This window comes from Eleutherodactylus coqui, chromosome 3 (genome assembly GCF_035609145.1).
Source record: "Eleutherodactylus coqui strain aEleCoq1 chromosome 3, aEleCoq1.hap1, whole genome shotgun sequence".
Lineage (NCBI taxonomy): Eukaryota > Metazoa > Chordata > Amphibia > Anura > Eleutherodactylidae > Eleutherodactylus > Eleutherodactylus coqui.
Genome location: NC_089839.1, coordinates 18,903,808 through 18,918,763, shown reverse-complemented (window position 1 = coordinate 18,918,763; position 14,956 = coordinate 18,903,808). Strand labels below are relative to the sequence as shown.

The window sequence follows — 14,956 nt, the reverse complement described above, 5'->3', positions numbered from 1 at the left end:
AAAACTATTCACTGGTTTGCACGTCGTTGTGTGTGAACAGCGATCTGAACAAAATTGCGACGGATTTATCTGCCGGTACAAACAAGCTGCCTGAACAAAAGATTATCGGTGTAAGCGCAAGCCAGAGCGGCTCAGCAGACAGCATCCCATGTAATGGGCTTAAATTCACCGGCTTATCCGATAGATAGATCACACATTCTAGGATTAGATGCACTGACTTATCCGGCTGCAGAGGAGTTAATGAGCTGACAGTTCTGTGGGGAAGCAGAGTTCTACTACCTGTCCGGTGTGTTCTTTCTCCTACACCTCGTAACTTGGCACCAGTATTGCGTCATGTTGACCATAATTAAGGGGATTATGGCATACGATAAGTCACCATAGCAAATGTCAGTGAGTGAGATATTCATCATCTATCTATCTATCTCTCTATCTATTTCTTATCTATCATCTCATATCTATCTATCTATGTCATATCTATCTAATGTAATCTATCTATCCAACATCTATCGATCTGAAATCTATCTATCTTATATCTATCTCTCTATCTATCTATCTCATATCTTATCTATCATATCTATCTATCTATCTATCTACCTCCTATCTAGCCATCTATCTATTTATCCATGTATCTATCCCATATCTATCTTTCCCATATTTATCTATCTATCCATCTAATATCTATCTATCTATCTATCTTCTATCTATCTATCTCATATCTATCCCATATCTATCTATCTATCTATCCCATATCTATCTATCTATCTATCCCATAGCTATCTATCTATCTATCTATCTATCCCATATCTATCTTATATCTATCTATCTATCCCATATTTATCTATCTATCTATCTATCTATCTATCTATCTATCTATCTATCTATCTATCTATCTATCTCATATCTATCTAATATCTATCTATCTATCTATCTATCCCACATCTATCTATCTATCTATCTCATATCTATCTATCTATCTATCTATCCCATATTTATCTATCTATCTATCTATCTATCTATCTCATATCTATCTAATATCTATCTATCTATCTATCTATCTATCCCACATCTATCTATCTATCTATCTATCTATCTATCTATCTATCTCCTATCTATCTATCTCCTATCTATCTATCTATCTATCTATCTATCTATCAGAGTGTTGGGCATATTTACAAGATTCCTAATACATTTGTCACATCTTGTGGCTCCTCCGTGCTCCAGACTGAAACCTACATCAGCTAATAGCTATAACTCCAGGGTCTGACATAAATTATAGTAAATATGATGTGCCCTAATTCTAGACTCGGACCATTTTTTTTTTGTTAAAGAGGTAGGGCCTGGATTAAATCTCCAAAAAGTCACATATTTGAGCGTGCACCAAAATTGCAACCTGTTTACGGCAGAAATCTGGCACATAGAGTATAATACGTACGCTCCTTGTATCTTTTTTGGCCTATATTTGTAGGTATGCCCTCTATGCTCAGTTATACACATGTTCATTCATCCATTGCAAGCCTTATTCTTGATCCTTTAAATGTTGTACATCTCAGTATTGGCTGAGATGATCCAGCGCCATATCTTATTACTGGGGTCCTATATTGAAACAGCAATAGCATACTTGAATAGGCATGGACGTGCTACATAATAGTATGCGGGCCCCAGAACATAGATTTCGAATTTGTGTTGTGATCCCTGTAAGAGAGAATAAAACCCAATTGCAAGTTGCAGAGTAGCATGTAAGAAGCAGAGATCCGCTTTCCGCTTACCTCTAAGTCCCGTAGGACGACTGAAGTAAGGAAAGCGTCCTCCAAGTTGCCTTCTCCTACTACGATACATGAATGAAGCAGTTCGATAGCGCAGTCCAGGGCTGACGCTATCACTGCGGGACCGTGTTAGTGAACAGCGAAGCGCCACTTCAGTGCAGATGTAATGCATATTACTGGTAAGAGCACGACCCAATTAGATGATAATGCAAATTTTAGTGGAAAGTGTGGGTTGGGATTTGAGGCGATCGCCTCGTTGGTCCAGTCTTCATTCCAGGGACTCACAACGGTACCGGAATCTCCTGCAGACGGCGGTGATGACTTCCTGGATGATCCGCCTCTATCATAGCAGAAGAAGACTACTTCCAGTACACTTCCCTTACTTTGGTCTCAGCAGCGGTCCCACGGGACTTAAAGGGAAGCGGAAAGTGGATTTCTACTTCTTACATGTTACTCTTCGACTTTGCAATTGGGTTTTACTCTTTATCTTCTACAGGGGCCACATCCCAAAATTAAAATCCATGTTCCAGGGTCCCCAGGGTTCTGTGCGCCGCACCATCGTGTAGCACAGCCATTCCTTCCTATTCAAGTACGCTACGGTTATTTCAATACAGGACCCCAGTACTAACACCTAGCGCTTGTTCACTGCAGAACAGATCATGTTGCAGTTGGTGCGGTGTGCCAGACCTGACCCGGGTTCTGCAGGGGGTTGACATGTTAGGGCTGGTTAGACAAATAGGGAAATGTGACACCGCGTTATGTAAAGAAGCACGAATCATCAGTAGAGGATGCCGATGTTACCACCTGATGTAACCAGATTAATCCATTGCATAAGAGTCTAGGTGTGAATGATCCGTTGGCGTTAGACAAGGCGGGTGGGGCCATAGGTGTTGTTATTACCCCACCAAGAGGCATCATGTGATGGGGCCGGTGACAAGTTAGGAGGTGATTCATCCGCAGTTCCCTCTACCCTAATTATTTGTAAGACGTTGTTACATCATGGAAAAAAAGTGCTCAGGACGCTGGTAATTCAGCCGCCTCATAATGACTGCAGAAGAAGCTCAGCAACAAAGGGGGGCGAGGAGACGCGGGTCTGCCTTCTCGTTTAAATGACAAAACTCATAAAATATTAATTACTCATCTGTGTGCTGATATAATGCATGTAGTGCAAATATCCTCACCCCCCCTGGAACCCTTCAGGCACTAGGACCCAGCTGATGCACCCCACCGATCCTACCGGACTGTGACACCGATTGCATACTTCCCATCATGCATCATTTCTAATTTCGGTTTTCTAAAACCTCTTATAGTTCCTGCAAGGCTGTAGACTCCGGACAACTTCTAGTAAACTGTCAAACAGGGCGTTAAAAAGGCATAAAAGTATTTGTGCAAAGATGCAAGACTTTTCATGAATCCCCCTATATGTATGATGCTGTTTTTGTGTAGAAAAGTCACAATTACAGGCTTAAAGCCATAACCGTGATCAGGGAGGGATCCAGAGAGGATGGCGGGTGGTTCAGGGATGTCCATCATATAAGTGGCCAGCGCTGGATGCGTCCTTCTCTTTTGTGTCTTGTATCCAGCGATAAACCACAGTGATAATGGAATGATCACACAGATGAAGGATCCCAGCCGGTGTTATAAAGAAGCAGACACCTGTAATGGGAGCTATTTACCCGTAATTTGTGTGATGCTACTAGACACTTTGGAAAAGCGGAGAAACGTAACATTTGGTTTTTTGGGGTAAAAATCAATAGTGAATTTGTCTATAATGATTTGCACGTAAAAGAAGGCACATCTTACAATAGAATACCACTACTAAGTCCTCATGTCCACAGGCCGATCGGATTCCGTATGTGGGAGCCCGCAGCGGAATCCGATCCTGTCGGCGACGAAGGACGCTGCGGGTCTTCTGCTTACCCATCCGAGTCTTCATTTTCTTCACCGCGGATGTGTGCGGCAGCTCCGGCTGGTGCGCTGCCACACATGCGCAGGAGTTTTTTTCTTTTTCAACTCCTGCTTTCCTGTGGAATATGCGGCCACTATTGAATTGCAGATGGGCCGCGGATCAGACAGCTTCCATTGACCTCAATGGAAGCCATCTGTGCGGGAACTGAACTGAAATGGAGCATGCTGCGATCTGTTTTCCAGAACAAAAGGTCCGCAAAACAAATCCGCATTCTTTAATTCAGCTGCGGAAGCTGATGTTTCTCTATGGGCGGCTTGAACTGTGGTTCACCTGCGCGTATTCTGCAATTCAAGTCCGCCTGTGGACATTGGGCCGTAGTGTGCTCCATTGGCATATTGTGAATTTGGTGGACATACACTGCACGGCCCCTTTATTAGAGGCCCCAACTAGTAGCACGTTGGACTTCAGAACCGCAGCAATTAGTTGTGGTGTAGATTCCTCTAGGTGTTGAAATAGTTCTGCAGGAATATCGGCCCCTGCAGACAGGAAGCTTCTTGTAGTTGCCGCAAATTAGATGGAGGTGTTGACATGTTCTGAGCAGCTGAAAGAAAGGGGTCATCGATTCATGCTGCTTGTGCCAAACTCTGACCTCCCATCACAACGGAGCGACAGAAATCTGGATCCATCTGACCAGGAGATGTTTTTCCGCTGCTCCGTGATACAATTTTTGTGCTTTTGGCCGCTGGAGTTTCGCCTTTCTATTTCTCTTAGACACAATGGCGCTGGAACTGGTCATCTGCTGTTATAGTCCCTCTGTCCTATGGAACAGTGTGCTGTGCAATCGGTTATGCTACTTGAAGCACCAGCGTTGTATTTAGCTACTCTTAAGTGTGCGTTGCCTGATGGTCAGGACGGTTCTTGACGCCCTCCTCTGACCCCTTTCAGTGATGAGATGTTTCCATTCTCAGACTCCCCTTTCGCTGGATGTTCTCCTCCATCACACCATTCTCTGTATACTCTCCCCACCATTACATGAGGAAAACCCCACGCGGCTGGCAATGACATCCTGGCACCGACTCGTCTAGGACCGATGACCGGACCTCGTCACTCAGATTGCTGGATTTCCCATCTAATGTGGTTTAACACAGAAATTGATCGACGGAGAACTTGTCACGTAATTTTATACCGCACTGTGGGGTCACCGGGATAATTTCTATACAGGGAAACTCTAATGGTGAGAGGCCCAGGGGCTCTAATAAAGTGGTTGCTGTATGTATTTTGAGTGCATTAACTAAAAGGTTCCTCCCTCAGCGGATTCCATTATCTTCCCGCACCAGCAGCGTTCTCCACATACAGTCGTCCTCATACTTTATGTCAGGGTGAAACCGGTTGTGTTTGTCAACAAAGGAAGTTGTTTGAAGGGAAGTGTTGAGTGGGCAGAGAGCGGCGATCCACCCGTCAGCTCTTCTTCTCACTGTGTAACTTTCATTAAGTGCCTGTCTGGAGTGTTTAGAGACTTTTGCAGGCCCCGAGGGCGAGGACTTTTATAAACATGATGGGGTGTCAGGTGTCCGCCGCCTGCGCCGCTGATCTCTCGGAGAGGATTAGGTTTCTGGGTCTTTCCTAGAGATGGGGTTGTGTTCTCTGTGCGGACCTCGTTGGGTAGGATCCATGTGGAAATGTTTAAGGAGGAGGATTTACTATTCTTCTAGAGGTTTTTGTGTCTTCAGGATTTAATCTTTTGGGGACACACTTGCCAGGGATACTTCGAGGTCCCTCCCTGCGGTAATCAGATAAAGATTTGTTTGCTTTGACGCTTTTTGAATGAAAAGAGACACCGAGTTCCCCTCCCTGAGCTCAGCGTGTTTACCAAATTGTTTTACTGATGATTTCAACAACCCTCTGGTGTACAAGCATCGTACGAACCGAAATGTCAACACATAAAACATGTTACTCATCCATACATGGCCTCTGGGAATCATAGCCCTAAATTACACTATATTACAAAATAAGCGTGAAGGCTATTATATAGACCTCCCAATGCAGACAATACAGGGTGTATATAGTCAGAGTACAGCAAAGCCTATTGTTAAGAATAACTAGACCTCATAATGCAATCCACCCAGTCTGCATTGGATTCACAGCCTCAGAGTACAATGACCACTATCATACTGTACCCTCATTGACCTTCATCAAGTCTCTATGCACAGAGGACAGTAACCTGGTGTCAGAGCATCTGGATGCACAGTGAGGCCAAGGCTTTTGGAGGCCGGCCTGGTGTCAAGAAGGGCAGCCACTTCTCTTTAAGAAAAACATCAAGGACAGACTAGGAAACGAGTACGGGGATTGGACTGCAGAGGACTAGGGGAAAGTTACTTGAAGATGAACATGAAGCCCCTTTCAGACTGTTTGGCATATCTGGAAGAATGATTGTCCAGAGAAGATAAGGTGAGCGCTACCATGAGTCCTGTGTCATACCAACAGTAAAGCGTTCGAAGAACCATTCACGTGCGGGGTTACTTTTCATACAAGGCAGTGGCTCCACTCAGCCTATGAACACGGCCATGATTAAAGAACGGGACCTAAACATCCTCCATGAGCAACTTCTCCCAAGCATCCAGGAGTAATCTGGTGATGAACAATGCTTTCTCCAGCATGATGGATCTCCATGTCACAAGGCAAAAGTGATAATTGGTATTGGTAGGATACCATTGGTATCCTACCTTCTCTGGTTTTATTTGTAGGCTTAGTCCCAAGAGAGGAGCATTCTGAGAGGTAGGAACCCAACTTTCCCAGGTTGAGATTTACCACCTGGTATTAACATTAGGACTAGAGATGAGCGAACGTACTCGGTAAGGGCGATTTCGCAATCGAGCACCACGATTTTCGAGTACTTCACTACTCGGGTGAAAAGTACTCGGGTGCGCCGGGGGGCGGGGAGAGGCGTGGCGGCGTGGGGGGTAGCAGCGGGGAACAGGGGGGAGCCCTCTCTCTCTCCCTCTCCCCCTCCCCCCCCACTCCCCGCTGCAACCCCCCGCGCCGCCACGGCGACCCCCGAATTTTTTCGCCCGAGTACGGAAGTACTCGAAAATCGCGGTATTCGGGCAAAAAAGGGGCGTGGCCGAGCACGTTCGCTCATCTCTAATTAGGACCCATCTGAGAGCTTGGTCACCTGGAGGTTGGTAGATGGGCCAATGTAATTTGATCAAATTATATACCAAGAACCTTGCATTATTTAATGAGGTTAGAGTATAGATAATAGGTATGTATACCTCTGATAGTAAATTTATTTTGCGTGCTGTTGCCATTTTTGGTTTCTGCTTCTACTGCTTGTACTTCAGTAACCATAGAAACATCTAAAAGATCTAAAACACTGAGGCCTCCCTCACACAGACGTTTTTTGTACAGCCTCGACAGGTACGACTAGATCCAACAGTTTCGTTGTCCACCATTCAGACACAGGCGACATCTTCATTACAGACCCCTGCCTCTGCCCGGACCATTTCCAGGTGCTTAGCAGAAGGAAATTTGGTGCCATGGCACCCATTACGTCTTCTGGCATTCCCACCCCAACAGCAGCATCTTCATTTGCTGTGGAATCATGAACGAGAAACCTGCAGTGCTACGGACTAGAACCCTATCGTCTTTAGCAACAAATCCAGGTTCTGCTTGGGAGCCGCCGATGGTTGTGTTCGAGTATGGAGGCCTCATGGTGAGTACTACAATCCTGCCCTTGTTTTTGTCAATGAGCGTACCTCAACTCCAAGGTTCTCCATTCTAGGAAGAAAATGTCTTCTTTTGTAACAGACAGGTTAAATTATGTATTACAATATAAAACAAGAGTCCATCCAACATTAATTCTTCATGCCTCCATCGCTGAATAACTGACTGCCTGTTAACATATAACTAGTCAATTATAATAATCTGTTCTTGATCTACTTGTCAAATATACCTTGTCTTGCAGCATCTCACCATCAATGGATGGAGGCCCAATGATGAAAGTGGGGACCTCTGGATTTATACTGGGAAGTGAAATCCAAACCAAAGCTCCATCTGGGGTTTTTATGTCCATGGTATTTCTATACCCCTCTGCTTGGGTATTTCCATTATCCACTGGATGAGATGTGACGAGGGCTCCGGTTTTGCTCTATACTCCTCTGCAGTAGAGGAATTTTCACTCTTTGGCCGTAGAGTAGATCTATTGAAAACAGAAGTGCCTCAGGAGACAGGAGGGAACATGATGAACTTTCTTGTCTTCTTATGTAGTAAACAGAGCAATGACTGGAACAAAGTTCACAAAGTCGCTGGCTGGGCTATGAGTGGCTCTTACTGGGCCAGGGCGAGTTACACAACAATGAACTCAAATCATCAGAAAATGAACAAAAGTTACCGTCTTGCAGCAATGAGAAAAACCAAAGTAATGTCATTAAGTCATAATCTGGAAATCTGGATGTCAATATTATCTTGACTGTGTATTCAATGAAGCCTTAATCACAAACTGCACTGATCTGTAATAATTGCCTTCCCTGCAGATGTTGTGTTTACAATTATAATAAGAAATGTCAGAGCAGCGAAGGATTAATGCGGAGCAAATATGGAGTTTGCTTTGAGACATGGCCATGATACAGCAGGAAAGATGAGTCCCACTGAGCTCCACCAACACACCAGCAAAATCCACTGCCGTCTGTGCTCTATATGGTGTTTTATTGGTCCATTTGGACTCCACTGTGCCCAAGAGAGCCTACCGAGTATTTCTAGGGACATATTGTCCCAATAGGAGTTCATTTACATTTGTAGCCTAGCCTTGAGATTGAGACTAGCCCCAATTTCCGGTACCACTTAACCCATCAATATGTCTTTCCAAAGCCCCTCCGGATATAGAACGGGCAGCAAATCTCTCCACCTGCTGGCAGAAAGCTTATTTTTGAAGCGTGGCCTAGTCCATAAACTGATTTCCAGATGTGCAAAAACCACTGCATCGATACCAAGGAGTGCTCCACTTCTATAATACTGCCCCACATTTGCCTCCTTACTGAGGATCTGCAAAGCAGATCTGCACATCTTGCTGTAAGTAGGGGCACAGCCCCAAATCTAAAGGACTAATTCTGCACTGTGTTTTATCTTCTCTGGGGGATCACTGTAATACCCCTTCAACTAATACAGACTTTGCCTATACATATTCTGTCCCAACCCCTGTGCTAAGGGAGCATAGGTGTGCCAAGAGTAATATCACCCACAGCATCCTTCTGCACTAAGGCATTATTTAGCATTTTTTGGGCACCAGTCTTACAATTTACCAACACCGTTACACTGCTGAGCCTCTTCTGAGAATCCTAGTCCTACTTCTATAATGCAGTCCCTATATAGGCCTAAATCTCAAGCCAAATCCCTAGGCAACATGCCACGCTCCGGCTACTCCAAGATGGGCCATAGGCTATAAGTAGGTAATCAGCAGCATAAGTGAATCCAGGAATCTTCCACCAGCATTCTAGCCTTCACTAGACAGGGAGGGAGATGCACAAGCAGACCAGGTCCAGATCAAGACCAACAAAGATATCCACCAAAGAATAAGGTCAGGGCAGCATCAGATGAAATTTGTAAAAAAGGGTATCTTTATCCCTCTATGATAAAACAGCTGGCGACGTTTTGACCTTAACAGGTCTTTATCAAGCTCCAAGTTGGGCCAACTACAGAGCCAGCAAGTCATTCATTCTTGACTCAGCAGAGTCCTGGCAACTGCTCTCTTAAATGTTTCCCATCACATCCAAATAGCCGACTGTCCAATGCAGATTCATAAAACATCCTTCAGAATTATTGCCAATCTTGCTAAAGAGATAAGAGAATTGAGGGGGAAACCATACACATGCCTAAGAACGATGAGTAGACTTCACTATACCCAAGCTTCTAGGCTAGATATCCAAGATATGCGTGAATAAAATCTTCATCTACAAACTTTAGAAGTTTAGTTAAACTGGCACCAGATGTGGCAATTTGCGCACTGGAGGCCCGCCTAAACACATTATGGATCTACAATCCACCATGTTGGCCCTATTGCAGGAACTAGCGCCTAACAGTCTGAGTGACTGGAAATAGATGAAGTCCATTGATCTCTGACTGCCAGAGAGGAGGGAGGACGGCCCCACTATATAATCGCTAAATTTTACTAGTAATTTTAGTAATTGACTAGAGAACAATTATTATAAGGGTCATATTCTGCCAACTCTCCGTCCTTCCAAGGACACACCTATCATTTATTTCCCGATTCCATCCATCGTAGCCAAGTGTAAATCGCTGAAACTGGAGAATCTGCAGGTGAAAACATCGGATATTGATTAGGTTCTTCTTCATATTGACTACTAAATATTGTAAACCCTTGAAGCAGTTTTTCCGTGTGAGGGCACTATTGTGTTGGGTGTATCACTGTTAGCACTCAGGGGTAATCTTTACTGTATGGTGAAATCCCTATTGTGAGGGGCAATAAGGGGGTATCCTTCGTGTGGGGGGCACTAAAGAGGCATCCTTACTACGAGGGGGCACTGTCACTGTGTTCCACACAAAAAGGGCGCTTTGAAAGTGTGTGGGGCACTAAAGAAGCACCACTACTGTGTGATAGAAAAAGGACAGCACTACTATTATGTGGTGGCACAAAGGCAATTAGGTGGGGTTGGGCAGGGGTAGAGGCGTGGCTTAACACTAAAATATTTGAGTGGCATGTGATGTGTATCGCATGGATTGTCCTTCTTTCTCTTGTTTGAAGATAGGGACTTATGCTGAATAATATGTTTGTTATGCGCATCAACTGTATTTAAACCGTAAATAGTATACATAGATTACATATATACTCCACAAACGCTAACATCAATGCCGAAATATAACCCCGCCCCCCACACTTTCATAGTGCCCTTTTTGTGTGGAACACAGTGACAGTGCCCCCTCATAGTAAGGATGCCTCTTTAGTGCCCCCCACACAAAGGATACCCCCTTAGTGCCCCTCACAGTAGTAATTTCACCACATAGTAAAGATTACCCCTGAGTGCTAACAGTGATGCCCCCAACACAATAGTGCCCTCACACGGAAAAACTGCTTCAAGGCTTTACAATATTTAGTAGTCAATATGAAGAGTAACCTAATCAATATCCGATGTTTTCACCTGCAGATTCTCCAGTTGTAGCGATTTGCAGTTGGCTACGGTGGATGGAATCAGGGAATAAATGATAGGTGTGTCCTTGGAAGCACAGAGAGTTGGCAGAATATGACCCTTATAATAATTGTTCTCTAGTAAATTACTAAGATTACTAGTGAAATTTAGCGATACAACCCCGTCTGAGCTCTGCGACTGCAGCTTTTAAAAAAATTAAGCAGTGGGTGTTTGAGGACCGGGACATTCGTAGGGATACCAAGATGCTTGTTTATAAAGCTATTGTCCTTCCTACCCTGTTATATGCCTGCCATACGTGGACCATCTACAAACGTCACTCTCAACTCCTGGAACGATTCCATCAGCGTTGCCTTCAAAAAATTCTGCAAATCTCCTGGGAAGGCAGTCAGACAAATGTCAGCGTTCTGGAAGAAGCAAAGATGACCAGCACTGAAGCAATGATCCTTCACCATCAACTTCGCTGGATGGGCCATGTTGTGCGAACGCCCGATCGCCGTCTCCCAAAGCAACTACTATACTCTCAACTCAAGATCCAAAAATGGAATGTTGGTGGGCAGCAAAAGAGATTTAAAGATGAGCTTAAAGGGGTTGTCCCGCGATAGCAAGTGCAGTTATACACTTCTGTATGGCCATATTAATGCACTTTGTAATATACATCGTGCATTAATTATGAGCCATACAGAAGTTATTCACTTACCTGCTCCGTTGCTAGCGTCCCCGTCTCCATGGTGCCGTCTAATTTCAGCGTCTAATTGCCCGATTAGACGCGCTTGCGCACTCCGGTCTTCTGGCTGGTGAATGGGGCCGCTCGTGCCGGAGAGCTGGTCACCGCATCGTCATCGTAGCTCCGCCCCGTCACGTGTGCCGATTCCAGCCAATCAGGAGGCTGGAATCGGCAATGGAACGCAAGGAAGGAGAAGAAAATCCATGGTGCACCATGGGAGAAGACCTGCGTTCCACCGTGGGAGAAGACCAGCGGCGCCATCTTCACAAGAAGAAAAGAAGAAGCTGCAGAACGCTGATGCAGGTAAGCGCAATGTGCTTTTTAAAAACTAACCCATGCTTTCTTTTTATCAGGGCAGAATGCGGGGGTAAGTAAAAAAAAAAAATTTCACTTTCGCCGTGGGACAACCCCTTTAAAGCTAAACTTACAAACTGTGGCATAGACATAAAGGACTGGGAAGCCCTGGCCCTCAAGCGCTCAATTTGAGGGTCAGCCATTACCAACAGCGCTGTGAATTTCCAAGAGGCACGAATAGATGGCAAAAGGGAGAAACGTATTAAGAGGAAAGAATGTCAAGCCAATCCTTGTTGGGACCGTTTTCCACTTGGAAACCGATGTCCCCACTGCGAAAGAACCTGCGGATCAAGAACAGGTCTCTATAGTCACTTAAGGACTCACCGCTAAGCCCCTATACATGGAAGGCAATCATGTTCGGCCATGAGCGATAGCTTATGATGATGATGATACATACATAAATAGCATAATACAAATCCAAGAGAAAAAAGCAGTACTATGAAATAAAAGTCAATCTAACAAAAAGAGGGCAGCGTCATAACCTCGATCTCAGGTCCACGTATAAACCTGAAAACGACATAGCGCCCCCAAATGGATCAGATGCCATGGTGTTTATTCATCTAAAGCAGTTTGTTGCCTTATTTATTCCAGTAAAAAAAACTGAAGCGAACTGAAAGCATGGCAATTAGAGATGAGCGGGTAGTGCCTTATTCGAGTACCTGCCTGCTCGTCTCTAAAGATTCGGGTGTCGGCAGGGGGCGGGGAGCGGCGGGGAGATCTCTCTCTCCCTCTCCCCCCCCCCTGCTCACCGCCGCAACTCACCCGTGCCGGCAGCCGAATCTTTAGAGAAGAGCAGGCAGGTACTCGAATAAGGCACTACTCGCTCGAGTAGTTTGCCTTATCGAGTATGCTTGCTCATCTCTAATGACAATCCATTGAGATCAACAGGGAAAAAAAACTTTTATTTCAGTTTTAATTGCAATTTTCTCAGCTCCAAAAACGGCACGTAGAGACAGAAAAGCTCGATAGAGGTAAAACGTTAGTGTAAGGAGCCTAACATACATACAGCATAAACATACATAAATATCATCATACATACATGACAACCTGTTTACCATTCTACAGTATGTAATGCAGATGCCGCCCTTGTGGGTTTGACAGGCCACCAATCCTGCATTCCTTGCATCTATTTATTACTTGTTAAAATGTGAACTTTCCCCTCTCTTCTCTCCCCGGGGCCTTCCTTCTCTTGTCATAGGGCTGTTCTTATCTTTCAATCTTGCTCCCTTATCTCCTGGGGGAAATTGCCACATATTTTAATGGTTTTTCTCACCGTACCCATGATAAATTCCCCACGGTGTTCAGATGTTTTGCAGCTTTCATGTTGACGTACTTTGCCCCCAAGAAACACATTTTTCTGCTTCATCCTCCTCACGCTACCTGGTCTCCTCCTACACTTGTTCTTAGCTAATACCCCTGACAAGACCGAGGGAGAGGCAATTTGTTCTAAAAACTCCGTCTCACTAGTCATGAGTCCACTATTTTAGACCCTGAGGGTAGAAATGAATGAGCGCACAGAAAGTGCAGAGGTCACGTGCTCCCAATTCGATTTAGGAAGGCTCGGACATCCGACACTAACAGAGGAGACACCAGTGACTCGAATGTGTATACCTGAGAACCACCATGCCATGCTAAATAATAGTCACTACACAATAATACTGCAGTTACAATCAAAATTATTTAAACCCAAAATTACATTTATCTGCAAAATTTATAAACTTTTCAGCTATTTGCAAAAAGCAATCAAACAAGAACAACTTAAATAGCCGAACACAACTGTTATAACGAGTGGTCTCTCCAAAGTCAACATCAGATGCCACTTTTTCTGACTCCTGCAGGCTTCGGCCGCTCTCACACTCACCGTTTTTAAAGCGTTTAGCGCTGAATTTCAACTGCTGCATTAAAAGCTTTAAAATGCCTCCATTGATTTCAATGGGGGTTTTCAGGCGAGCGTTTCAAACTACGGGATTTTCAAACGCTGTCTGCTCTATTTTCATGCGTTTCAGCGCTTTGAGGCCTCATGTCCACGGGGTTAAAATCGGCCGCGTTTTTCCTACATGCGGATCCGCGCCCCATAGGGATGCATTGGACACCCGCAGGTAGTTAAAAATACCTACGGATGTCATTTTTCCCTTCAGGCGCGGATCCGTGTGCGAGAAAAAATCCGGACATGCTCTATTTTAGTGCGGGTCTCCCGCAGGCTTCTATTGAAGCCTATGGAAGCCGTCCGGATTCGCGGAACACCCGTACCATAATTAAGGCCTCATGTCCACTAGCTAAATGGAATTGCGGATTCCGCAGCGGATTTTGCCCATAGGGAATCATTGGCCATCCACGGTCCATTAAATTGATTTTTGCACCCGTGGATGGCATTTTAAAAGAATTGCGTTTTTCACGCGCGGGAGAAAAATGCGGCATGCTCCATTCTGCCGCGAATTGATAGCAATGTGTGCGGATATCTGCATGCAAAAAAATACCATTTAAAGCAAATCAGCGCGGAATCCGCCGCGGAAATTCACGGCAGATTCTGCGCGGATTGTATTTTTCAAGTGGACATGAGGCCTAAAACTCACGTGTCCTGGACACTGCAGGTCTCCCTTCCTTCCCGGCCGGATCTTCTTTCTTCGGCCTGGCGGATGTGCCCGGCGCATGCATTCGTCCTTCGAAGATGTGTTAAAACACTGTGTTTTAAGAAACAGTGTATGAGAGTGGCATTAGAATTATTCAACAGGTTCAAACACACCTGATGAAACTAATCATGGCCTTCATTAGTTATAACAAGTGTACTTGAGATAAAAAATCATCAGATACCTGGACTCGCAAAGACTTTGTCGACTCTGATGTTTGACTGCATGTTTGAAATAAGTCAAGAGCGTGGTCCAAAAAGCGAAAGGCCCATTTAGACACAACGATTATCGCTCAAAAGATGTCTTTTGAGGGATAATCGTTGGGTGCTTTTAAGCGCAAGGTGATCGCTCAAACGTTGATCGATCACCTTGCGCTCAGAATTTTATCGCAGCGATGCCGTGTCGCCCGTGTGAACGAG

The 14,956-nt window shown here is 44.8% G+C and overlaps 1 long non-coding RNA gene across 1 annotated transcript; it reads left to right on the top strand.

The window, feature by feature from the left end:
- The first annotated feature begins 5,798 nt into the window (after nucleotides 1–5,798).
- LOC136620455 (uncharacterized) lies at nucleotides 5,799–8,117 on the top strand. Its single transcript, XR_010791146.1, has 3 exons — nucleotides 5,799–6,120; nucleotides 7,081–7,384; nucleotides 7,637–8,117. It is a non-coding gene; the product is annotated as an uncharacterized lncRNA (long non-coding RNA).
- Nucleotides 8,118–14,956: the final 6,839 nt, after the last annotated feature.